Raw genomic sequence first — 27536 nt, forward strand, 5'->3', positions numbered from 1 at the left:
AAGGTTGGTGTTTCTTGTTATTCTAGGCGAAGCAGTTGGGGCTAAGGTGATTTGTGAATTTTTCTATGTGTAATAATTCAGGGAAGAATAGACTGTACTAGGGGATGAATGGAGATTCCTATGGGATGAAATATTTTAAGTCATTGTTTGTGTTAGTTTTGTTCAAATTAGGTAACCTAATACGGATTCGTTTTAATATTGAGATGCGTTAGTTGTTGTGTGATGGTTGTGATTACAAAATATATTATTGAATTGTATCTTTAAAGAGAGGGTGTTCTCATTGGTTAAGAGTCTTGAGATTATCACTTTGGATTGGTTTCAAGTAAATTGTTGCACTAGATATTGTTTGTGATGAGTCATCTTTAATGGTGTGCAACGTTTGAATACTTTTCTAAGTGCTCGTTGGATTCTTCTGTTGTTGTGACCTGTCGAGGTAGTTGGTTGTAGTGGGCAAATTTTGTGGGTGTGTTTGAACATGTTCAAGTGAGATTGTGAGTACGGTTGTATTCCAATTGCGAGTTTGTCATATTTTAATCATTCATTTATATGTTGCAAAGGTCACCTATATTTTCCCTTCCTATTATGAATTGTTGGTTGAAATTCTAGTACAAGTTGTTTTAAGTTGAGGGGTGGCTTCTATAGAACAGTGTATCTTAATATTATGGATAGCTTTGAGCTGTAGGAATTTAATTTTGAGTCTTTTGAAGAAAAAAAAATTTGTTACTTCATATTGGTAAAATATTTTTGCGAATGAAAATAGAACCAAATGTTATCACGATTGTAGAGCCGACTAGATTAGACTGTTCGCCATTCTTATTTGATTTAAGTTATAAGTGTACCATCCGTGAGGAATTATTGTTGTATTTACACTTATACGTTTAAAGTGTTTTCGATTTTGGTTGCGGTGTCTTTTACAATAGGAGGCAAGACAATGTTGAATTCTTAAGAGTGAGCTTGGTAAGTGTTTGGGATATTGAAGCGATGCCTCAATGAGAAAACTGTTATTGAGAGTTTAAGACTCAAGTGATTATGTTAAGAGCAAATCTCATTATTCTTTTAACTAGGGGAAGTTTGGGGACGAAATTCCTTAAGGAGGAAAGATTGTAACGAGTTGAATCAAATTGAATTTTTCCCTTATTATTATTGTTGTGGTATCGTGGACCATTCTATTTAAATTGGTGAAAATAAATTATATTACTTGTTGATTTCGACTTCGCAAGGCTTATTTGTTTTGAGTTTTAATTATTCTTGGGTCTTGAGTATTACATGAGATATAAATTTAATTTTTGAGACTTATTTGATTAACCTATACTTAATCATTTTGGTTCATGTTTAATTATGTGAATGGTGGGGACGAACTTTAGTCTATTTAAATTATTTTATTCTTTAATCTCAATTGGAGATTTATTCTAAATTATTAAATTGCAGTCATTTTGGACTCATTTGATTGAATCACGACTCGTTTGTAACCACCTATTATTGTTGTTGTTATTATCATTATCGTTATTATTTATCTTACTACCATGAGAGAGTTACAAATATTTATGGTATGCACTATCAAATGAAATATATTTTGTGGTGAGAAAAGATTATATCATTTTTGTCATTTATGTTACTACATATTATAATGATATTAAAACATATGTTTAATTGATATATATATGTATATGTATGGATAAATATTTTTATTGATTTGAAAAATATATATAAAAAATAATAAATAAAAGGACAAACCCCCATGTCGGGTTGTCCACCCCTTTGCCCTTCTTTTCTTTGCATTTTCCAGGGAGGTGCCTAGCTCTCTCTTCAACTCTCGGTTCATTCTCTCTCTCTCTCTCGGCTCAGTTCTCTCTCCCTCACAATTTCTTTTTTCTCTTTTACATTCATCATGTAAAACTTTTGATTCACCAAAATCTATTAAGCTTTAGACTCTAGTTCTTGAGGCCAAAGTGAAGAGTTCGGCAAGAGCAACGTTTTGACCGGTGGAGATTCGATAACGTCGAATTTTGGGATTTTCATTCATTTTCTCTCCTAAGCTTTGAGGTAGGGATTTTCTAAACATTGTGTATGTGTTTTAGCTTTATTATGTGTTATTTTAGTTGCATGATATTTGAAAAGATTAGGATTTTATTAATGGTATATTAAATGTTTAAAAAGGGGGAAGTTCTCAATATTTTTTGAAAATCTCTTGTTAGTTAAGTGTGATTTTTGTATGAATCATGGATGTTGAGGAATGTATTTTTTTTTAATGGGAAATCCCCAAATTTTAATAAAACCCTAGAAATTTGAAATGTTAAGATTTAAATTTTTGAGATAAGTTTGTGAAAAGCTTACAAGAGTTAAAAACGTATGTTTATTTGAACAAATGAGAATTTGAAATTGGATGTTTAAAGGGATGAGATTGATGAGAATGTTGTTGGGAATATTGAAAACCATTGAGGTTTCTTTTGAAAATTATTTAATTTGAAAATATTGAACTTTGAGAAAGATGAAAATATTTATCATGTTGAGGTATTGAGAAAAGTCGAAAGAAACATATGTCGTTTTTGGCATTATGAAAATTTTTGGTAAATTCTTGAGTTTGAATAAAAAGAAAAAATTGATGAAATTTTTGGAGGAATATTATGATTCTTGATTGAGTTGGGAAAAAAGGAGATTGAACATGTGATTGTTGGCCCTATGTTGAAATTACTGAAAGTATGAGATTTTGAGTTTTATTTATTTATTTTTTAAATTTATATTTGGTATAAAGATAATTGTTTTGGCAACCGGTGGAGGGTTGTATTGATTGTTGTAGAAATTGCATGTGAATTAGGTAAATTGAAATATTTGCAAATTCATGCATGGCATTGAACATTGCATAATCTCATGATTTAATGTTGCATTGGATTTGAGAAATTTATTTTCAAATTGATTCATTGAGAATATTTGAAATGTGTTGAGTTATAGGTTAAATACGCTTGGTAAGTTTGGATAGGGGGTGTAGATTGGTATTGTTTAAGTTGGCCTGATTGTATAGGGTGAAAGGCTGAAAATACACGCGGAGTAGGTACTACGTACCTTCCGATTAGGAGCCGGTAAGGTGGAGATTGGTAGTGCTAGTTATGACTACTTGCAGACATCAGCTTAGGGATTACCAGTGTCGTATTTACCGCCTCTTATTCTATCAAACGAATGATTGGATTGGTTATGTTTTTAAAAAAGTGCATGGCATGAGAATTTCAAAATGAGAAAACTTATGATTTTGGCATTGGCATCTCATATGCATTGTACCTCATGATATTGTTAAACTGCATGCACTTTATTTTGATTATCTTTACTAGGCTTTATACTCATCCCTTAGTGAAAATCATTTTTTAGGTGATTGTGGTGTGCCTTCGCCGAAGTAAAGGCATGGAGGATCTTTTTAGAGCACAAGGCTCAGTTATTTACTTGTTTTGTTTTGTTTTGCAAGCCAAGGGCTATCTATGTATGAGTTTGAAAATTGCTTTGTTGTAACCAGGCAAAGTCTTGGAACTTGTAGCCATAAAGGCATTAATTTGTATTTTGTTGCTTTAACTTGTTATTATCACATGCTATAGATTCACATCTTAGAGATGATGGATATATTAATGTATGTGGTCTCTCTTTTGTGAAATCTCATATTGGATATCGTCAATGGAAAAATGGAGATTTAGTATGAATATTAACTAATGGAAAAATGGAGATTTAGTATGAATATTAACTATTGAAAGGTCTATATTATTTAATGTTCTTGTATGTAAGAATGAGAAAGTAATGGAATTTAGATTATGTCTATGAATTAATCTGGTTATATCAAATGCTAATTTTTGGGGGCCGTTACAACTTATGCACTAAACACCAATTTAACGAATTAAGATTAATAATTTTTCTTCATACACATATAAGTATAAATTATAATACATAAGTATTATAATGTATTTCAAAATTTTAACTCCAAAATTTTAGCTCCATCACTGTTAATACATAAATGTCTCTTCATGATTTCTTGAACTATAATCTGGGCAAACATAGATTACTCATTTAATGACAGATTAATTATATATTTTAATATTAGGAAAATGTTACAATGTGTACTCTTAAATGGGGGCATTTATTTTATAAATTCTGTTTCTCCTATTTATGTTTCACTTATGCTAAATTATTTTCTTATGTTCTAATAAGTTCTATGGGTGACATAATTATCAAAATATCCCTAATAATAATAGGATGCACGCATTAATGTTTACATTGATAGTATGAATGTTTCATGATGTGAACATTCACACTGTCAAAATTATTTAATGTGAATATTTACATCATCAAGTGGCTAAGGGTTCAAAAAATATTTGTAAGAGTAAAATTGTTTATAAAATACCTTAAATATGAGAATTAGAATTTGGCGGATCAAATGTCCAAATCAATAGGACTTATTAGAATATAAGAATATCTTAACACCAGATAAGATGATGAAGTTTTGTCCTAAAGACAAAGTGTTCAAGCACTGATTTCGGTTATAAGCTGTTCTAATTTTGCTAAATTTTTTGATTTTTGATTTGTTTTATTTTATTATTTATTTGTGTCAAATTGACTTTTCAAAAAACATTTTCCAACTGTCGAAAATAATATGGATGGGACTGACAACCTAGCCAACTAAAATAGGTCAAGTTGATTCCACCCACGGGTATAAATTGTATTGTGTTAGTTGTATTCATGTAGTGTTAAAATTCTCTTCACTCTAACTAAATCTATTTATTTCTTCGTATTATCTTATCATGTCATTTTATGTTTGTTGGTATGAAACTAATCTGTAATAGATGAATTTATTTATAAACATATTTTAACTTTTAATGGTGTTTCGGGAAGTTAGTAAAAAGTTGACTTTTTGACTTTTTTAGTTTATTGTCTTTTTGTGGGTAAAAAATATGAGAGGTGATGTGACCCAAAATGGGTAAAAACCTAAAGGCTAGCTTTTTTTTTTTTTTTTTTTTTTTTTAAGACTCAATCTTATTTCTCTAAATAATTTTAACTCAATACCATATCTATATTTAATTTTTTTTTATTTGCTAGATTGACGTCAAAGTAATAAATAAAAAGATCATACTCAAATAGAAAATAGACAATAATAATAAAAAATATTATTTTACATATTTTTTATTCAACTAAATATGGTTAAATAAATTATTTAAACATGTCATATCACTCCTTAGTGGAAAATAACATTAAATGAAAGACTATCATGTGTGATATGTACTTTATACAAAAAGTATAATTTTTATCATAAAAAATATAATTTTTTGCTTATCATAAAAAATATAATCTTTTGTTCATCACAAAAAACATAATCTTTTGTTCATCACAAAAAACATGACTTTGCCATTCATAACTTTAAGGTACACATCATAATTTCTCTATTCATAATTTTCATCACAAAAAATATATTTTTTTCTTATAATATACATTTTGAAGGGAAAATTTATTAAAAAAATTCTTCTTTCAAAACACTAAACATCTACATTATGATGAACTATTTAATTATGAATAATTAATTTCTCATTATTACCTGTATTATATTGTTACAAAAGATTTCACATATTAATTTTGTGATATCTTATGTATGTCAATGTCTATATATATAAATATATAAAAAAAATATAAATGCAAATTTATATATGTTACTGTATTCATACATTGTCAATTTGTAATTATAATAACCCTCATTTTTGCCTTAGTCATATTCATAAGAATTTACATAATTTTGGTTTGTTAAGCTTGCATTTTATATACTGTGATAAGTTGTCTAAGTATGAGATCATGTTTAGTTTTGTGCTGCTGTGTTTTTGTCTAATTATAAGATCCATGTTTTGTTCCTTACTTGATGTGTTGAACCAAGGCTACCTATCTTTCCTACCTCACACCTAGGTCACACCTTTGAATCTCTTACACCTAGGCCGTTGAGCGTCAACATCTAGGATGATCTTGAAACCATCTTGGTTGACCTTTACCTTCACCCCTGCATCTTGGTCGAGATGTGCAACACCTAGGTCGAGATGTGTATCATCTAAGCATTCGAGATCATTGATCCTTGAACCTTGCAGCCTTGTTGTGCACCTTAGCTAACGCCTAGCAATATTTTTTCTTGACTTGTACAACCTAGGCAGAGGTGTGTCACACCTAGGCCAAGTGTTGCCCCTCCTAACCGAGATCAGGAAGACCTCACTTATCCTTCACTTTTCCGAAGCCTATGTTTTGATCCAGGATCTTTGTCTTGTCAGAGTGCCCATGCCACTTTACTTGTTGTATACACTTTGACCTACTCTTGTCCTTTTATTCTAGCACCTTTTTAAGGAGATTTGACTTGATAATGCCACGTGTCCCAGTAGTGGGTTTAAGTCAGATTAGTAGTTGAGAACCCATATCTTGCCATATCTTTGTCTTGAAGAGAGAGAAGCTCTAGGAAGAGGAAGAAGAAGTTCTTGGAGAAAGCTAGATTTTCCAAGCTTGATTATTGGTGTTTGAACCATTGAATTTGTGTTTGAGGTTAGATTCTTGATCTGCTTTTATTGTTCTTCATGTTAATCGGATTGCATTGTATGATCTAGCATGATTCATGAGCCATGCATGGATTTAAAGTTTTGTTTTAGAGAGAGAAAGTAACGTTCTTGAAGAAAAGCTTTGCTTTGATCCAAAAGTTTGTATCAAGTTTCATGTTTTTGTGTTTGTTTTCATGAAATTTTCATAATGGGTACCTAGGTCCATGTTTTCGAACTCCTATCATGAAATCTCAGATTTTGAACAAAAAGTTATGATTTTAGCATTCATGTTCTTCATGTTCATGAGCATGTTCTTCAAGAGGAAACCTAGATTTCCAGACTACTTCCCTAAGTGTGGTCATCAAGACCCACTCTTGTCTAGATCTCACACCTAGGCCAAACAATGCATCTCACCTTGGCCTACCTTTCATGATCATTTGCACCTTGGTCTACCTTGCATGAACACGTAGGCCGACCACTGCACACCTAGGCTGGCCATAGTACATCCTTGTTGGCACCTTGTTCTTCTTGTGCAAGCCACACTTTGAGTTAACCTACCACCTTGAACTCATATCCATTCACCATACACAGCTTCATACCTTAGTCTAGTAACCTTGGTTGAGCTTTGAACACCATAATTCAAGCTTGAGAGTGTGTTGGAGCTTTGTTTGATCACAAACAAAAAGCTTACTCCCTTGAGAGGTATAAGCTTGTTATCTTCTCTCTTGCTTTCATTTCTTTCATTTGCTACCTAGTTCATATTGTTTTGTATTGTTTTGATCCTATTTTAAGTGTTTAAGCATATCTTCTTACATTCTTGAAGTGCAGTTAATGGAATTACTATGTACTTGTAGGTCTTGGATCTTTGCCTTAATTCCTTTCGACTGAAGAGCTATTGTGAGTGGTATTTTTAGTAAAGTTATGTTATAATGTTTTGATAAAAGTTTTTCTTTGTTTTGAAAAATATTTGATAAAGCATGAATGATTATCCCATAGTTTTTGTATCAAGTATTATGTTTGTTTTGATGACATTCTTGAAAGGTCTTTAGTGCTAGTGGACTTTAATGCAACTAGTACCTTTGTTTGAGATATCTCCTTTGCCACCGATGGGTGGGCTTGTCTAATCAATTCCGGATCGGTTGTTCATTTGTTTTGTCAATGAATGTCCATTCTTCATATTATGTAGATGTTAGTAAGCATCCCTTGAAGTTTTGAAAGCCTTTGATTGATGAACTTGGTTCATCCTTTAATTTGTTACAAGCGATGATCACTACTAAAAATATGACTTTTTGCGTCTATTTTTTTGCGACTGATTATTTGACTGTCGCAAAAAATTACTTTTTACATTAAAATCTCATTTTACTTTACCCAATCATGGTCTTAACCAAAAAAAAAAAAAACTTGACCTATGTCCCTTTTTTTCTTATTCCCAAATCTGAACTCTCTCTCTCTCTCAAAATCTGTCTCGCTCGACTCTCTCTTTTGAATCTCCACTCTCTCTTGCTCGAATCTCACTATCTCTCTCGCTCAACAGTGAAGATTTGAAGATTTGATCAATTCATAATCTTCTATTGATGAAGATTTGAAGATTTCGATCGATTCATAATCGAGATACATAATCGGTAAGCCTAAACACTTCTCTTTGTCTTTCTCTGTAACGTTTGACACATCTTCATCGATTCATCTCATCACTCGAATCTTACTCTCTGTAATGGTTGATTAATATGTAATCTTAATCTTCATCGATTACTCTCTGTAATGGTTGATTAATCTGTAATGTTGGAAGGTTGATTGAATAACAATAGAATAAATCTCTCTATCTTTAAAGGTTGTTTGAATAATAATAGAATAAATCTCTCTATCTTTAAAGGTTGATTGAATAATAATAATAATGTTGGAAGGTTGTTCCCAGATTTTCAAGTTTTGAATCTGAAACTGCTAGCCAATGATGACAAATCGTAAATTGACTGAAATGCAAGTTTTTAATATTTGTCGTGGTGTTGAAATTCTTGAACTAGGATGGTCTAAGGCCAAAGTATGACTAAGCATTGTAATGTTAGTTGTGAAACAAATAGCTAGCTAGTAAAACTCAAAAGAGTTCTTATTTCCAAGTATGTTTCTGTTCTCTCATCAAAATCCATGGTGAAACAAGGAGGAACTTTTGAATCTTAGTGCTACAATTTCCAACCTATGGTGATAAAAAAATGAAATAAAACAAAATAAAATCACTTCTTCGTATCTATATCAATGTGTTGAATACTGCACCAGCTATAGTATTGTTTTTATTACTGGTACAGTACGTATTGATACTGGTACTTTTTGAATACTGTTTCAGATTTATCAATGTATTATATATTTGTCAAAATATTATATTTGCTTATAAAATTTGATGAATTGTCATTATTTAGTTTATTGGACTGTTCTTTAAATGAATTCAATATTCCTAAGGTTAAAGTAAATTTAAAATTAAAAACTAATTTGTAGTGTTGTCATTAAAGAGACTTTAAATTTTTTTCATTTCCTTTTTGTGGTATTTACCGCATTCTGTGTGAATATGAGTGGGCCTACTTTTATTTCATAATCTAATGGTTCTTAACTATTTATGTTGTCTGTTATGATTCTTGATACGTTCCTTTCGGATAAATACAGAACTTAGAGCCTTGTGTTGAATTTGACACTGTTGAAAACAAAAAACAGCAGCATGAAGTCAATGTTGGTAAGATGCTCTACATGCTTCACCACTCTCTTCTCATCTTCTTCCTAAATAACCTTAGCTAGCTTAAAAACCAGAAAAAAGATAAGGAAAACCTTGCGGTATTTTGCTCATAATGCTAGTGTTGCATTGTATGCTTGGGCTTGTGAATTTTGACTATTTTGCAAAAATGATGAACTTGCTCTGAACTTGCTTGATTTCAGTTCTTGAGAGAGAAAACAATATAGGACTTTGGTAGCAACTCTGTTACGGGGCTGGTTACAGCTAAAAGCTATGCAAATAATAAAGGACTTTGTGGGGGTCCTTTGAAGGGCTGCAAGGCTCCTGATGCTTACGATCATGCTTTCTTCTTAAATGGCTTCGTGGTTGGTTGTTCGATTTCTACTGTTGTAGTTTTGCTTTGACTTTGTTTTATTTTCCCGTTGATCCACTATTAAAGAAGATTATGAGTAGCAAGATGAAGAAAAGAAACCAAGAGGTGGTTCAACAAAGCCAATGGCGCCCAACTGAAATGAATAGAGTTGAGGATACCAAGGTTGAACATCTCTCAGTTATCCCTCTTATTAGAGTTTTTGCTCTTTCTCATTTTCAAGTGGTGTAAGCAAAGCAAATGCAATTACAACATACCAAAGCTGCTATATCTTATGTTCTTAATTATAATTTGAATAGGTATAATATATAACCTCATATTATCGTAACAAACAATGTTTGTCTATAACAAACAGTGTTTGTCTATAACATATGTTTTATAAACAGAGTGATAGCATCTTCTTCTAGACTCAATTTCAAACACTTGGATTAATATATTTTGTATTGTTTGCATATCCAAATTAGAGTCTCGGTTCTTTCTTTCTGGACTCATTTTCAGACTATTCAGCCAATTACTTTTTGTTTTCCCTTGTAGTTGATACTATAATTTGTTTCACAGATTTCTAAATTGGAGAAGTTAGTTACTAGAATAAGCTTTGGAATTGTGCTTGTTGAGCTTCTTACAAGGAAGGAGCATCGTATGGCAACCATTGCTGAAGGTTTTGCAAATTCTAATAGCAATTTGGTTGAATGGATCATCAATCTTATAAGTACCTCTTTTAGTTTGCAAGATGTAGTTGATGACTCTTTGATCGGGTTGGGATTCAATGGTGAGATCTTTGAATATTGCATGCAAATGCATTCATTCAGTGCCAGAGCAAAGGCCAACAATGCTGGAAGTGAACCAAACAATGAAGGCCACTGGGGAGAAAAATGGCCTTTGTGGACGATTCTGAGATGTGGAAAGAAATAGAAATTGCTACTGCCAGTGCTAGTGAGGGAGATGTTGAAATAATAGGGTAGACGAAATAGGCTGGGCAAGCCAAATTCGATGGGAAACATTGTGTTGATTTACTTAATTTTTAATGCAATATTATCATCATTATTAGGAGCACAACTTATAAATGCTGGAGTTGGTGACATGTATAGAAGTTTATATTTTGTATGCACATTCCTTTTTTATTTTTTGAAGAAAGATAATTTGGTTGAGGGAAGTGATGGAAAATAATACATGAGTATTAGAATTTACAAATGTCACTTTACATTTATTATATATGATAGTTGAATATATATATATATATATATATGAGAATATAGATTGTTAAACCATTGTAGGCTTTTTTCTTTTTCTTTTTTTAAATTTTTTTGCGACGGTAACAAGATGGTCGCTAATACATTGTAGGCATTTTTAAATTTTTTTTTGCGACGACAAAACATTGGTCGCCATAAGTAGATTAAGTGGTCGCAAATAGTTTGTGACTGCTGTTTTGCGGTCGCAAAAAGTATTTTCCACCCCCACATTCGCAACCCTCATTTGCCGTCGCATGGGCCGTCGCAAAAGGTCTTTTGCGATTGTTTTTTTATTATTTGCGATGGCTTGTAGCGGTCACAAAAAGTACTTTTTTTAGTAGTGGATATATATTGTTTTGATAAAAACTTAGATATCATTCATTCAAACTTTTATTATTTATATCGTTCACTGAGTTTTCAGCTCACCCCTCTCCCTTATATAGATGTAGGTGATGAACAAGAAGGCAATGTTGCATAATCTTTATTTGGAAGATGCTTTGGTTCATGTTTTTATATCATCTTGAAGATTATGCTTCTTAGCTTTGTAGATCATTTGCCTTGTATGTTTGGGCTTAAGAAGCCTTTTGATCAAGATGTAATATTAAATTTATGTTAGTTTTTATACAACTCATAAACCATGTTAATATGTATGTTGGAAGTGTGCAATGGACGCTCGAGCGGCGCTTTTCACGCTCGAGCGGGGAGCTCCACGCTCGAGCGAGGCGACTTTTATATCAGTCCGAAAAGTGACTTTTCGGATCACTTTTCTTTGACTCTTTCTCTCTCTAACTTTTCAAAACCTCCATTGGAGAGCTCCTCACTCTAAACTTCAATTTCTCTCTAGGGTTTGATCTAGTTTGAGTGATCTTCTACCTTGGTCCCTTTGTATAAAGTGTAGAGCTTCGCTTGGGCTACATTTCCATCCGAAAATCTTGGGTTTTGGAGCATTTCGAAATTCATCATCTTCTCCATTTGGTCTCATCTTTTGAGGTAGGGATAACTACTCATTTTTATGATCTTTGACATAAACTTTTGGTCATTTTGATTTAATGTTAAAGTTGGGTGATTTTGGGTGTTAGGGTTTCAACTTGAATAAAGAGGGGTTTTGCTATTTTGACCAATATATGTGTATCTTGGGACTTAAAATGACCTTATTGATGTTGTTGTAAATATTTGAGCCTGTGGGTCAATATTCAGAAAATAGGGAGGAAAGCCCTAATTTTATGATATAAATTAATTTGCATAATTAATTTGGAAAGTCATGGAAATATGAATTTGAGTTGGAAATAATGAAATTGGCTTATCATGAGATTGAATGGTGGAGTTGGATTTATTAATCACCCACCTTTGAAAAATTAGTAATTTATCTGTTAAGGCATTTATTATCTGATTAGAAATAATTGCTTTGGGCTATCGGTGGAGGATAGTCTTGATTGTTGTAGACACTGCATGATGATTAGGTGAATTAAAACTAATCGATTGAATATGTCATTGAATATGACGGTTGGAATAATACATCGAATTTGTGTATTGATTGATCGTGTATATGATAATTATTTATATATATTGTTTTGTGTGGGAGGAGATAGGGGATGTACTCCACGGTTTGGAAGGAGATATGGGATGGACTCCTAAACCGGATATTATTTGGGAGGAGATAGAGGATGGACTCCATCGATACAGCAAATCTGTGTATCTATTGTGAAGTATGAAAGTGTTTTAGTATGACATTGATACAGCAAATATGTGTATCTATTGTGAATTACGGAAGTGTTTTATTTTGAGTTATAATTTCATTTAAATTGTTGATATTGGAAAGGTTTTTAACATGAGCCGTAGTCTCATGGGAATTGTTTGGCCAGGTTCTGAGCCATGTTTATAAATCGAAATTGTTAAGTAAAGGGAAAATGGAATGAAACATGGACATACCTGGTATGAAATTGGGTAGTGCTGTATGTTGGTTTATATTGGTTAAACATTTATCAAATGCTAATGTTTTAGTTATTATTCATATTATGTTTAGCATATCTCTACTGGGCGTTGGCTCACCCTATGTGGAACATTATTTTTAGGTTCAGGTGATATGCCACCTCCAAGAAAGTAGCTTGGGAGGCTTGAGGCTGATAGTTCTTTTTGTTGTCTCTTTTGTATATTACATATATATCAAGCCATGTGTTTATTTTCTGTAAAGAGTTAGGACTCTACTTTTGTTGAACCCAAGTGTTGACTTGGAAAGTTGTAAGCCTATAGGGCATTTACTTTTGTTGTCAACATGTAATATCTTTTGTAAGAATACTCTGATGAATGGCATTATGTTTTACTCTCTTAAGTTTATGGATGTAATGAATGCATGATTTATGGGTTTATTTTGAGGGCGTTACACATTTGATCTATGCACAACTCTTATGAACTAATTAGATTTAAATTTATTGATTCTGCACATGTATGCCCCATATGTATACTCTGTTTATGTGAATCTTTGTAAGTTGGCCTTCAGTATTCTTGGATTACTGGCCATTACGACATCATTCTAGCATGTATCGCTTTAATAATATAGTTATATTTATTAGGAAAGAACTGCGGAATTATATATTGTTCTTCTATCAACTTATGATTAATACATATATACATACATGTCATACAAACAAGTGCCACAACAAACCCTTTCAATAACAAACAAAGACTTTATAAAATTACAGAATATCTATTGCAACATGCTCTCCAAGTAAAGTTAGACAAGCTGAAACTGTAATTGTCCTATTTGTTATGAAGTTAAAAAAAAAACAATGTATCTCATGCACACATTTTAGTTAAATTACAAAAAAAAAAAAAAAATCAAATGATATCCAAATATTATCGCAGCAACTTAATGATGCAGAAAGTAAGTACATCAAATAAAAAGTTTCGATTAATTTTTATTATATGCTGATTACTCACAGATGACATAATAAATTAAGTAACTTGAAAGTTTTATGAAGGTGACCCTGCAAACACTTATAAGTATGGATCTATAAACATTGTGAAAATAATTATGAAATTCCTATATCAATTGAAATATTAAACTACAATATCATTCAAATTTTCTTAAAAAAACTATTCCAAATTTTCTACATATAAATGAAAATATACTAATGACTAATGCTATATTTTTCATCATTCAAGATATTCATGACATAGAAAACGAGACTCAACAACTCTTGATGTATAAAAATATATTACATATTAATATTAATGCATTATTACACCAATTGTATGCAAACAATATGCAATAGTATGTTCAATAAATTTGTAATATGAGATGAACTATTAAACAAAATTGTGTAATTGTGCAATTAATTTCATACCTTCAATTGTATTATAGGTACGGATTATGAAAAATTAAAATGGGAAGTTGTTAGAAAAATATTTGTATAATCTATATAACAAGGGAAGGGTGTTTTTGAATTGGGGATGGGACATTTGTATGTGTATCAAAATATAGACCATCAGATTGATTCAATCTAAGGGTTGAAAATATCCTACTCTTATTTGTTCTATTTGAACATTTCAATGGTTTAGATCAATTTTACTAAATTTAATAAATGGTCCAGATTTAGCTTTGGTTCCCACACTGAAAAACGTCTTCCTCTTTCTCTCACAGACGTCTTCTTCCTCTTTCTCTCTGATTTTGATTTCAAAATTTGAAACTCCATTCTCCCTCACACCTCTTCCTCTTCCCACCATACATCTTCTTCTTTCCACCAAGCTTTCTCTCACTAGAAGTTTAAGTAATCTCTGGTGGTGATTTCCTCCGACGGAATACAACCCCGTTGAGAGGGGGTGATTTGTATCATCTGGCTCAATGTTTTCCTCATCTCTCTATACACAGATCCAAGGTAAAAGGCTAAATCCTCACCTTTTTTTACTCCTCCTTTTGCTATTGTTCCATTGGGTTTGTTATTGTTCAATCTTTGCCTCCCCTCTCTCTAATCTAGACAGCTCTCTACTGGTTTTTTTTTTTTTGAAAAGGGTGTGTAAATCTAGGGTTTTATTTGGGTTTTGGATTTTGGATTTTGATATGATAATCAATCTTTGCCTCTTCTCTCTCTCTCTCTCCCTCTCACTTTTTTCTCCTCTTTTATTTGGGTTTGTTTTTCCTTTTTCTTATTTGTTACAGCACAGAATTTCGAATAGCAAAATTCTTGGACAGAATTATCAGCACAGAATTATTTCTTTTTATTAGATTCTATTTCTACAAAAATGAGTTGGGTATGAGTGTTTACTATTATGAGTAAGAAATGTGTTTGGCACTTTACATTGCCTTCTTAATACTTTTGCTCTCTCTATTCAACCTTTTTGTAAGTAGATTAGTTTTGGTTGAAGCTAACTTCTGTGGTTGAATAAAAGAAGCCTTGACGCTGTTCTAGATCCTTTTAGGGCAAAAATCTAATTGTGTTAAACTCCAACAATCTGAACCAATTGAATTTTTATTTTTTATTTTTTTATGGTTTGTATAGTTAGTCTTTGGGTTTGGGTTTGAACTTGCAAAATTTCATCAATGTGGTGAATTAATTGTCTATTTGTTGCTGAGAAACTGGTGAAAAAAGTAAAGAAAGTTAAATTTTGGTTACTGTCATTCCTGGGTTTTTCTTAAAGATCTATTATGATTGTATTTTGTCAAAATTAATATTTTCTTATTGGGTTTTGTACTCAATAACAAGGGTTTCACGCACCACCTTTGTTCAAGCACCATTAATATATCTCATTATATATTTTTTTTACTATATCTTTAAGCACCATTATCTTCAACGTATCTCTTTATATTTTTTCTACTCTATGTTTAAGCGCCATTAATCAACCTTTGTAGTGACTTCGACTGCGACAATGGAGCAGACTAAGGTTGTGGGTATTCGTTTTGGCCTTGCTAGCTCTATTTCAGTGTCTTGGTCTTGCTTGCTCTGTTCAAGGATACCCCAAATAGTTATTTTAATTAGTTAGTTATGTTGGAGATGTTGAAACCATGGGAAAAGCTACTGGAAACCTGAATTAATTAGTTTTGTTGATTAATTAGTTGATTTCCTTTTGCTGATTTGTATTAGATTGGTATTAAATCAGTTTCTAAAGTCAACATTAATCTATCTTCTTTTTTTTTTTTTGAACAGCCCATTAATCTATCGATTTAAGCACCATTATGTTTTCTGCCATACGATGCAGTGACTTTGATGGCGGCAATGGAGCAGAGTAAGGTTGTGCGTATTCGGTGTTTGGGTATTCAGTGATTTGTTCAATGAGATCCAAAACAGATATTTTAATTAGTTAGTTTTGTTGAAACACTAGGGAAAGTTGCTGTAAACTTTAATTGGTTTTGTTGATTAATTAGTTAGTTTCGTTGCTAAAATTGTGATAGATTTGAACTATACTTTAGTTTTGTTTGGTTTGATGCTAAACATTAGTTTTCTTTTTTATTTTTTGCAATATTTGTTGGTAACAGGGTGTTTGGTTTCCATTGTAGGTTTAATGTTGTTGTTTCAGCTCCTTCCTCTCATCTTCCTCATTGTTTTCACCTCTTCACCGTGGATTTGAGACCACTTCAAGTTTCTCCTCAATGTAGTCATCACAGCCTATTCTAAAATCTCAACCATCACAGTCTTCACCATGGGTTGTGGTGATTGCGAAGCAACAATTGAGACTTGATACACAAAGTGCTGATGGACGACTGAAGCACTTAAAGCGATTTTGAGGCCACGATTCAATGGGTATCCTCCATCACGGTCTTTTTCTTATTCTATCTCTCCATTTGTGTAAACATTTTTCAATAATTATTCCTAACTTCTAATTTTTATTCCAGTCGTTAATTAGAATAACACCGATTGGCTCCAATATTTGCAAATCGAGAATCAGATTCTTATTGAAGCAGCCACACCCTACAGTGCATTTCGCTGGATTATAGAGAGCTTCCAGCCATCAAGCAGGTTAATAATTTTGTTCTTATTATTAGTTTGTTTTACATAGTATTTGTTTAGTAATTTGTTATACATACCATTTGTTTTGTTGTACATTTGTTATACATAGCCATCAAGCAGGTTAGTAATTTGTTACACATAGCATTTGTTTTGTTGTTATTGGTATACGTCTGAATGAAGGTTACAATTACAGTCAATAGTGGTTTAAGAAGAGAAATCACAAGTTTAATTGCTTTATTACATTTATGTTATGGATTCCTACAATTTGTATTTAAAGGTTTGCCTTTGTGGTGTACTATATAACTATGTATATATTTGGATTGGTTGATTGGCAAAACTATTTTATTTGTTTGACTTAATTGCATTTCCATTTTTGTTTTTTGTTTTTAATTTTCTTAATAGGCTCACATTAGAGAGCATGATGAAGAAGTAAAACTTCTTCAGAACCTATCACATCCAAACATTGAGGTAAGTATCTGTAGACACCCCATTTTTGACCGACTTCAAGACTTTGACGTCATCGGTTGTGCACTCGATGACTGTGCATGTTTGTGCTTATTTTGAGCGCCTGAGGGTCTCGGCTGAGTGCCTTGTCTTTTAGCCTCTTAACTCTCTATGTTTTGCCTTTGTTTTTGGGCCAAACCTTGTTACCTCTTGCCTAGGGGGGGGGGGGGAGAAGGCCTTGCCGGCCACTTTTGGCACTTGTCAGCCACTTTCCTCCCTTGTAGGCCACTTCAAGTGGTCGGCCAGCTAGGGGAAGTGGCCGGCCGGTCACTCAACTGGCCAGTAGCCACTTTTTCACCTTTTTAGATATTTTCAGATCTTTTGAGCCAGCTGTGGCTCACTGAAACTCATCCTCCATACACGTGTATGGAGGGATGGAGCAAGCTTTTTGCTTGCCTCCTCTATATAAGGGGAGCTCCCCCCCTATTTGCGGGTTCAGATTTTTCAGAGCAAAAATCTCCCTCTCTCTCTAGAATTGTCCCTCTCTCTATATTTGTGCTATATTAAGCCTTAAAGTGTTGTTTCTTCACACTTTTGCACACAAACACCTTCACTTTCAGGCTAAGGTCCATTGAAGCTTGTTTTGAGGCCTTGGACTTGGTTTTGGCTCAGAATTGTTACTGAAGTTGCTGTCTTGCCATTGTTCTTCAAGGGTAAGACACTTGTCCCTTTTAAGCTTTGTTTTGATCAATGGCTTGACCACCTTTGCATGCTACTTTGGGGCTGTTTTTAGCCTCTCAAAGTTCTATTTTTTAAGGCCTTAAAATGTTGGTTTCTACCTTGAGTGGCTAGGGGGGTGGTCCCCCTCTTTTGCTCTTTGGCTTGTTTAGCCTCTTGAGCCAACTCTCTAAGCTTTTGATTCTTCCCTTGCTTGGCCTTTTTACCACTGAAACTCAGAGGAATTTCAGTGGTAAAAAGTTGTCCTTGTGGTCCAAAATAGGAGAGGGTGATCCCCTCTCCTTGTATTCTTGTTTGCTAATATTGGTGGCCTAATACATGAGCATTTGTTTCTCCCTTTTTGAGGCTTAGTCCAAGCATGTTTTTGTGACTTTTTGGACCTGCCATAACTCTGTTTTTGGTTGGTTTGGTCATTGGTTTCTTGCATCTTACACTTGTAGTGCAATCCTACTTGCTGGCCTAACATGCTTCATGCCTCTCATTCTAGCATGTCTTTGGTCTTTATTTAACATGCTTTAACTCTGATTTTGGTTGGTGGAGTCACTTCTTGCTTGGTTTTTGCACTTGTAGTGCAATCCTACTTGTTGGCCTAACATGCATCATGCTTTATGCATCTCATCCTAGCTTGTGTTAGCTCTATCTTAGCATATTTTACCTATTATTTTAGCATGCCTTAGCTCTGTTTTGAGTGGTCTTGGCCATGTGAGGCTTGCCTTGTATGGTTGTAGTGTAAGGGCCTTGACTAGCTTTGAGTTTCAAAGCCTCTTGCATGCTTTGTTTATGGTGATTGCATGCCTTAGCCTCATTTCTCACACGATTTCAGTGTATATAGCATAGTCACACTCTCACATATTCCACTCTTTAATAGCTCTTGTGAGTTGTGCCTTATGCCTTGTTTGTGAGCCAATACGTATGCATGCTTGTCTAGGCTTTTGGACTTCCTTTTCAACATGTTTTGGTCTTTATTTTGGCCTAATTGAGCTCTGTCCAAAGCTAGTTTGGTTGTTTGTGCTGTGTATTGCATGCCTGTTGTGTAGTGCCCTTTACTAGCCTTATGCTTTGGGCCTTCTACCATGCCTTATTTGTGATGTTTATGTGATATGGCATCATTAAACACATAATTTCAAAGCATACAGCCTTGCCATACTCTCATGTTTATCACTCTTTAATTGTGTTTAAGAGTTGTGCCCTTATGCCTTGTTGATGGGTCAATGCATGAACATCATTTGCTTGCCTTTCATGCTATCATTTCAGAGCATTTTGGCCACTGTCTTGGCATGCATGAGGTCTGTTTAGAGCTGGTTTAGTCCATTGAGCATTGTATTGTATAGCCCTAGTGTTGTGTACTTCACTAGCTTTAATGCTTAAGGACCCTAACATGTTATACCTGTGTTGTTTGCATGATATGTCATCATATGGCATATGATTTTAGTGCTTGTACCTCTGCCATGCTCTCATATATGTCACTCTTTCAATGTGTTTGAAAATTAAGCTTTGTGCCTTGCTTGCGAGCAAACAAATGAGCATGCGTTCCTTGCTTTTTATGCCTAAGTTTTGCTGTGTATTGGCCATTGTTTTGGAGCATCTTAGGTCTGTCCATATGTGGTTTGACCATTTGAGATTGATAGTACATGCCTCATGTGTAATACACTTCACTAGCTTTGATGCCTTAGTTTCTAAACATGCCATGCATGATTTGCTTACATGATAGAGTCTTGTGCATGTCACTTTAGCATTGAAAGATAAGCATCTTGTTTGCATTACATGGTGTTTGGATCGGACGTTAATCCAAACACAAGGAATGTGACATGCTTCATACTCAAAGTGATAAAACGTTTTGCACTTCTTGGTCACTAACCCTCTTGATCATGCATGATAGAGGTGGAGGCTCTTATGTGTTGTTTGTGCATTCACTAACATTGTGCGAGTTTGACTCTTTGGCCATCATGCATTGAGATGCGTGCTTCGTGGAGAGTCGAGTACTACGCTCCTTTGAGCATGAGACATGATAAGGAGAGTAGTTGCACATACATTTCCTTGTAAATGTAGTGTTGTGCCTTTGTTGATCTCTGTTGCAGCAAAGTTGAGATTCTGGAAAAGGGAGTGGTCGGCCGGCCACTTGCACTAGCCTGCCGACCAGTTGAAATGGCCGGCCGACCAGTTGAAGTGGCCGGCCAGCCAGTTGAGGTAGCCTATCGACCAGTTGAAGTGGCCGGCCGGCCACTTACAGCAAAATTTTCCAAAATGCTCCTGTTTTGAGGCAGATCCAATCTGGAAGTGTGCATGATGTTCTAAAATTACCGTGAGTACAAACAGAGACAACTCATGGCAAAGTAGTGCATTTTTGGGCGAAGCAAACCGAGCACGCATGTCTCTCTCCTCTCGAGGCCATTTTAACTGCTTTACTTAGCTAGTTAATTTACCGATTTTGTAATTAATTAGTTAATGTGTTAGTTAATTGAATTCATCTTTGTAATATTCTAATTAGCTTAGATTAGGCCATTTTAACTGCTTTACTTAGCTAGTTAATTTACCGATTTTGTAATTAATTAGTTAATGTGTTAGTTAATTCAATTCATCTTTGTAATATTCTAATTAGCTTAGATTAGGCCATTTTAACTGCTTTACTTAGCTAGTTAATTTACCGATTTTGTAATTAATTAGTTAATGTGTTAGTTAATTCAATTCATCTTTGTAATATTCTAATTAGCTTAGATTAGCTAGTTATTCAAATTCAATTTGGTTTGTAATAATTAATTAGCTAAGTTAGTTAGTTAGTTAGTAGCTTAACTTAGTGTAGCTAGTTAGTTTATTTATTCGAATCCTCCGTCGAGAGAGCAAATGTTGTAATAAGGGTACGTGTGTGTATGCATGTCTTCCAACCCCCACTTCTTTCTCCCTTTTACTTATCCACTTTCGATGGTTAGCTTTAAGGCATGTTTTGATTAGCATACCTTATGCTCGCTTATGTGCATCATTCATTTGTCTTGCTTGCACCGGGCTCAGCGCATCATTCAAACTGCATCGTATTTCAATACACTTTCTTGAATACGTGTTTCAAAGCATGTTATCAAGTGTTGCATGTGTTGCATTAGGTATCTTAACATAGCTAGGATCATGCATGGTTTTCTAACTAGTTTCCTGTTTTGGCTCGAAGTACACTGTAAGTGTTTACGCTTTACCATCTTGCATGAGTGTGAGTGTGTAGACGTCCCCGAACGTCCTAGGAAAATCCTGTTTTGTTCATTGGGCTTCACTATAGTTCGGACTCAATGTTACAGTTCTTAATCTGATCTCGCAAAATGAAATATGAGATTGATAAATCACCAAAGAGTCCAAATCCGGCAAATCGTTTTGAAAAACTGATTTTTAGAAAGAAGTGTCAAACATGGACTGCTTTGCCAGATATAGAGTCACCACCTAAATATTTTATTTTTGGGAAATTTAGGAAACCCTGACTCGTGCCTAAGGCCACGTGTCCGTCATCACCAAAGTTGCTTCGGTTCGGGAACTTGGGTACGAGAGGGGAAGGTCATGCAATGAGCACCCCCGCTCGCCCGATCAAAGATCGGCCTTTACTAACATGATATCTTGTTTTTGAAAACACATGTGCTCTTATTCCGGTTATTAACCTAGAATTACTATGTGATGTGCACAACATACAAGTATAGACTAGATCGCCTAAGTTGGAACAAAACATCTCATGTTCGTTTTTTAAAGCGGTTTGCTACTCGCAAGTAGGCTAAAATGCGGATTTTGCCACCCTCAAATGGGCTACATGGTGATTTGCCACTCTCAAGTGGGCTTAAAACTCGCAATCAATGAATTGTTCCAATTCAAGTAATCCAACCTTCACCCATAGGCATTCGGGCAGTTATATCACATAAGCAGTTAGCCTTATGGCAAGCATGCTATCATGGCAGTCACTCACACACATGCAAGGATGCTAAAGCATAAACACTTACCGAGTACTCCGAGCCAAAACAAAAGCTAGGTTAGAAATCAATACATGATCCTAGCTATGTCAAGAATGCCTAATGCAACACATACAAAATGCAACTAAGATAGGCTCGGCTATTTTAAAATGTCATGTGAAATGCAATTTGATACATGTATTCAAATAGGAATTGAAATACAATGAAGTTAGTATGATGCGCCAAGCCCGGTGCATGCAAGACAAATGAATGGATGCAAACATGTGAGCATAAGGATGCTAATTGAAACATGCCCTAAAACTAACCATCGTAAGCTGGTAAATAAAAGGGAGAAAGACGTGGGGTTGAAAGACATGCAGCACACACACACACACTTATTACAAAATTTGCCCTCTCGACGGAGGGTCCGAATAAATAATACAAAACCAATTAGATAACCTAAGCTAATCTAATTAAATTAGTTATTACACAGCGAAATGAATAATAAGCTACAGCTAATTATTACACAACATTAACTAAGTAAGCAATCTAAATAAGCATACAAACTAAATGAATGTGGGTTGTCTTAGCTCTGCTTTGAATGACAAAGGACGCATGCATGCTTGAATTGCCTTGTTCGGAAATCCCTTACGATGCCCCAACTTGCCTCTGTTTGCAACTGGTCTCAGAACACTGCAAAAAGCTTCAGAAGGCTGAAAGTCCACCAAGGGAATCTGAGGGAGGGCTGCCGACCAGTTTTGTCAATGGAGACCACCTGCCGACCACTTTTTGTGGTGAAAACCAGAAAAAAGTGGTCGGCCAGCTACTTTATCTGGTCGGCCGACCAATTTTTGATGCTGGTTTCTGGTTTTCTACAACAGAAGGCAAGAAAGGGGCATGGCAAAGTATTTGCAGTATATGTGTGCACAACCACCCTCCCTATCATGTAATGAACTCAATGGGGTGTGGTTCTCGACCCTCGGGCCACTAATCGTGCATTTCAATGCATGATGGCCAAGAGGCAAAGTTGCACAATTCAATATGGAAACGAATGCACAAGTAAACACATAATGCCTAAAACTCTATCATGGGTAATCAAGAGCGTCGGCGACCGAGAATTAAGGCACGTTTCATCACTTGAAGTATGAAACGTCCCTCGTTTCCCGTGTTTGGACTAACACCTATTCCAAACACAATGCAAGCAACATGGCAAACATGCAATGTAACTATATGGCATACACAATGCTATGGACAATATGGCATACTCAATGCAATATGATCATGACATGCTCAATGCAAACAATAACACAACATGCACAACACATTATGACATGGCATACACAATGCAACAATGGACTTAAACCAAGATAGATAGGCCTCAGCCATGCCCAACTCAGTGACCATTGGGATGAAATGAAGGCACAAAATACAAAGCATGCATGCACAATGCATTGGCCAATACAAGAGGCCCAAGAGCACAACTCTCAAAAGTGCTCAAAGAGTGACAAATGTGCAAGTGTAAAGACACTAAGTGCACTGAAATTAAGTAAGAAATGATGCCAAATCATTCAAACAAAGCAAGTAGAGCATGCAAGGGTCCTAAGGCGTGAGAGCTATCAAAGAGGACTACATATGAGGCATGCAATGCATGACAAATATGAATGAACTAAGCATGGACAGAGTTGAAATAGGTTTTAACAAAAACCAAAATGTGCTAAGATGAGGGCCCAAAGTCCTAGGCATGCAAGCATACACACTAAGGCATGAACTAGGCAACAATGCATAACCATCAAAGGCATTCAAAACATGAATGGAAGTGAGAACATGGCAAGTCTATATGTTCTGAAATGTGATGTTACGTGATGCCAAATCAAGTACACAACACAAATAAAGCATGCAATGGTGCTCAAAGCTTGAGGCAAGCAAGAGCATTTACACTACAAGTATACAACACATGAAGCATGTGATTAAGGCAACCAAAAATAGTTCTAGTACATGTTAATATGAGACTAAAACATGCATGGATGGAAGCCAAAATGTGCTAGCATGAGGGGCATGAGGCATTGTGCACACAAGGCAAATAAGGTGGATTACACTACACCTATTAGGACCAAGCATGGGATGACTCAACCAACAAAAATCAGAGTTATATAATGGAAAAATAGCCCCAAATAAGCACTGAAATGATGGCTCGCAAGCAAAGGCATGAATGCATACACAATGGCTCGTATTAAGGCATAAAGGGGGAACCCTCCAACGCATTGATTGAGTGACAAATGCAAGTGCACAGCCATGAAACATGGACTGAAATAGCATGACTAATGATGCCAAATCATTGAAATGAACCCAGTAATGCATGCTAGTGGACTCGATGCACAAAGCAAACAAGCTAGCTTGAACCAAAGTTATACAAAGAAAGTCACGGATGACCAAGACAACCAAAATCAGACCTTAAACATGGAAAAACATGAACAAAGTCTTCTTGAAGTCAAGCCAAAAGCATGCTAAAAACAAATGTGCCAACATGATGCACGTTAGGCTATTTCATGGCAAGTGTATGGAGCATGCAAGGGCCAACCAAACCAACCCTAAACAGAGGTATGAAATGGAAAAATAAGCCCAAGAACATGCTGAAATGGACACAACATAGGCTAAAATGACATGCTACCCCATGAAGCATACAAAGCTAGTGTGTGTGATTTACACTACAAGTGTATTAAACATGCAAGAGCCAACCAAACCAACTCAAAATAGATCTGAGGATTGTTAAAACAGTACCAAAAACCTACTGAGATGGCTCAAAAAACAAGCTAAAAGACATGCTCAAGCATGAGGCACACAAAGCTAGTTTGTAAGATTTACACTACAAGTGTATAAGGTATGCATGGAATGACTAAACCAAGTCAAAACAGATCTGAGGCATGCTGAAATAACCCCAAATATATGCTAAGAATAAGCCAACACAAGCTTAATAAACATGCTCACACATGAGGCAAATATGACAAGTATTGAAGACAATAAGGAGAGGAGATGACCCTCTCCTTCTTAGGACCTTAAAACACCATCCACGTGAGAAGGCCAATATAAGGTGGTCCCGAAGCTCACAAAGATGGCACAAAAATGAGGCCAAACAAGGCCTAAGAGGGGGTAAACAATCCCAAACACCAAAGTGATCTTACACAAAGATCAAAAGAATGCAAAAACACAACTTTTATCAGTTATAAGTTAAGCTCAAAACAGCATGAAAGATAGGCTAAAAGCTTAAGCAAGAAAGGGGGATTTAAGGTTCAAAAACTCACCCTTGATGAACTTCTTCAAAGCTGCAACTCCAGCAGGTTTTTTTGAGCTTAAACCAAACCAAAAACTCCAGAAACAACCTCAAGATGCCTCAGCAACAAAAGATGATGTTTGGATAGGAGGTTGTGTGCACAAAAGTGTGAAGAATGGTCACTTTAAGGCACAAAACAAGAGGGAAATGGAGGATTATAGATATAGATGATATGTATATCTCAAGCACAAAAATTCTGAACCTCAAGAAGGGAGAGAGGCCTCCCCTCTTATAGAGAAACAACTCCCAAGCTTCTTGGACAAGCTAAGAGCTTGTTTAAATCCCTCCATATTGTATGGAGGATACAGTCTGTGCCCTCCAGCTGGCACAGCTGGCATCTATTCAGTCTGACAAAATAGGGGGAAAGCTGCCGACCAGAAAAAGTGGTCGGCTTGCTACTTTTAGTGGTCAGCCGACCACCCAAAGTGGTCTCCTAGAAAAAAAGTGGTCGGCCAGGGGAATTGGTGCTCTCCACATCAAAAGCAAGCCAATGGTGGGGTGGGAAACCAAAAAATGTGGCCCAAAGACTAAGAAAACCAATTTCCTGACAAGAAAATCGACTGGCCGAGAGAAAAGTGGTTTCCAAGGATAAAATCTGGTCTCCCACCGTTGTACCACTTCCCAAACAAGGAAAGTAAGGTTTGTACCCAAGACAAACCAAAATGGATGCAAGACGAGGGTTCGAGAGGCAAGACACGCGGCCAGGAGCCTCGAAAACCAGCTGCCGAGCATCAAAAGTGGCGTACGACCACAAAAGTGGTCTCCCGGACCACAGTGTCCCTCTAGACAGAGGAAACGAGGTGTGTTCCAAAAACCGTGGCAAACGAAGAATGTTAAGTGGTCCCGAGCCGAGGCGCACGGCCGACGGCTCCAAAAATCGAAAACTAGTCTCCAAATGGAAATAGTAGCCTACGACCACGAAAAGTGGTCTACGACCACAAAGAGATTGTCTACAAGACCTCTCCCTCCTTTCGGAAGAGAAATAGAGTTCGGTCCTTAGACCGAGCCGAAGCACAAAAGAGTTCAGAGGCCCGGAGGCAAGGCTCTTAGCCAAAACTCCACAACCTCTAAACGAGCACAACATGCACCATCATCGAGCGCTCAATCGATGATGTCTGAGTCTTAAGGTCGGTCAAAAATGGGGTGTCTACAGAGTGTTTCCATGATAGCATGCTTGCCAGGAGGCTATTTGCTTAAGTGTTTAACTGCATGAATGCCTGTGGATGAAGGCTTCATTGCTTGAATTGGAACAATTCATTAAATATGAGTTTTAAGCCCAGTTGAGGGTGGCAAATTCACGCTTTAGCCTATTTGAGGGTAGCAATTCCAAACCATTTTTGAAAAACAAACATGAGATGTTTTGTTCCAAGTCTTGCGATTTAGTCTATACTTGTGTGTTGTGTGCATCACAAAGTAAAGTTAGCTAACAATCAGAATAAGAACACATGTGTTTTTAAAACAACATATCATGTTTAGTAGAGGCCGATCCTTTGATCGGGCGAGCAGGAGTGCTCATTTTAGGACCTTCCCCTCTCGTACCCAAATTCTCAAGCTGATGCAACTTTGGTGATGACGGACACGTGGCCTTTGACACGAGTCAGGGTTTCCTAAATTTTCCAAAATAAAATATTTAGGTGGCGACTCTGAAATCTAGCAAAGTAGTCCATGTTTGACATTTTTTGATTAAAATCGATTTTCCAAAACGATTTGCCGGATTTAGACTCTTTGGTGATTTATCAGTCTTACATTACACTTTGTGAGATTAGATTCAGAATCGTGACAGGAGTCCGAACTGTAGTAGCTAGAACCCAAATTCGCGCCTTCTCCAAAAGGGGGGCGTGCGGAGAGAGTTTGGACGATCTACAGTTTCTGATTTGTATTCTTATTTAAGCAATGGTTGCTCATTCTGATTGTCTAGCTTTTTCTTTTGGTTGGTTGTCTTCCTTGACTCTACAAGTCTACGAATTAATCATCAATCATGCTTGCTATTGAGTTGAAAAGTTGAATAAATTTTGAAGCAATGGTTCAATCTTTTCTTACAATTATCATACTTTGGGTATCAATTACGCCATTTACAACTAGGGATTGATTGGGTCTCTGATATATGCAACATGAAGTTTCGATTGGGCCTCTAGTTTTCTGATTGAGTTACGAATTATTGTCTTTTATTAATGATTTCAGTTAGATGTCTGATATTGTCTTGAGGGTTCCAAGGATGCTCTATTTTCGAAGAGGTGTAATGTTTGAGCCCTCTTGAAGTTTTATTACTGGTTGGAGCACAACCCACTATTTCACTCTATTTTTCTCAGTGATTTGTTTGTTTTT

General features: G+C 35.4%; 1 long non-coding RNA gene and 1 other non-coding gene across 2 annotated transcripts; both read left to right on the forward strand.

Moving 5' to 3' along the window:
* The first annotated feature begins 1764 nt into the window (after positions 1 to 1764).
* Positions 1765 to 3637, forward strand: LOC145790252 (uncharacterized). The gene is made up of 2 exons (XR_014328934.1): positions 1765 to 2043; positions 3361 to 3637. It is a non-coding gene; the product is annotated as an uncharacterized LOC145790252 (long non-coding RNA).
* A 4837-nt stretch (positions 3638 to 8474) lies between these two features.
* LOC114316106 (small nucleolar RNA snoR20a) lies at positions 8475 to 8564 on the forward strand. Its single transcript, XR_003648073.2, has one exon. It is a non-coding gene; the product is annotated as a small nucleolar RNA snoR20a (small nucleolar RNA).
* Positions 8565 to 27536: the final 18972 nt, after the last annotated feature.

The sequence above is a fragment of the Camellia sinensis genome, chromosome 5 (genome assembly GCF_055761805.1).
Source record: "Camellia sinensis isolate YWXY chromosome 5, ASM5576180v1, whole genome shotgun sequence".
Taxonomy (NCBI): domain Eukaryota; kingdom Viridiplantae; phylum Streptophyta; class Magnoliopsida; order Ericales; family Theaceae; genus Camellia; species Camellia sinensis.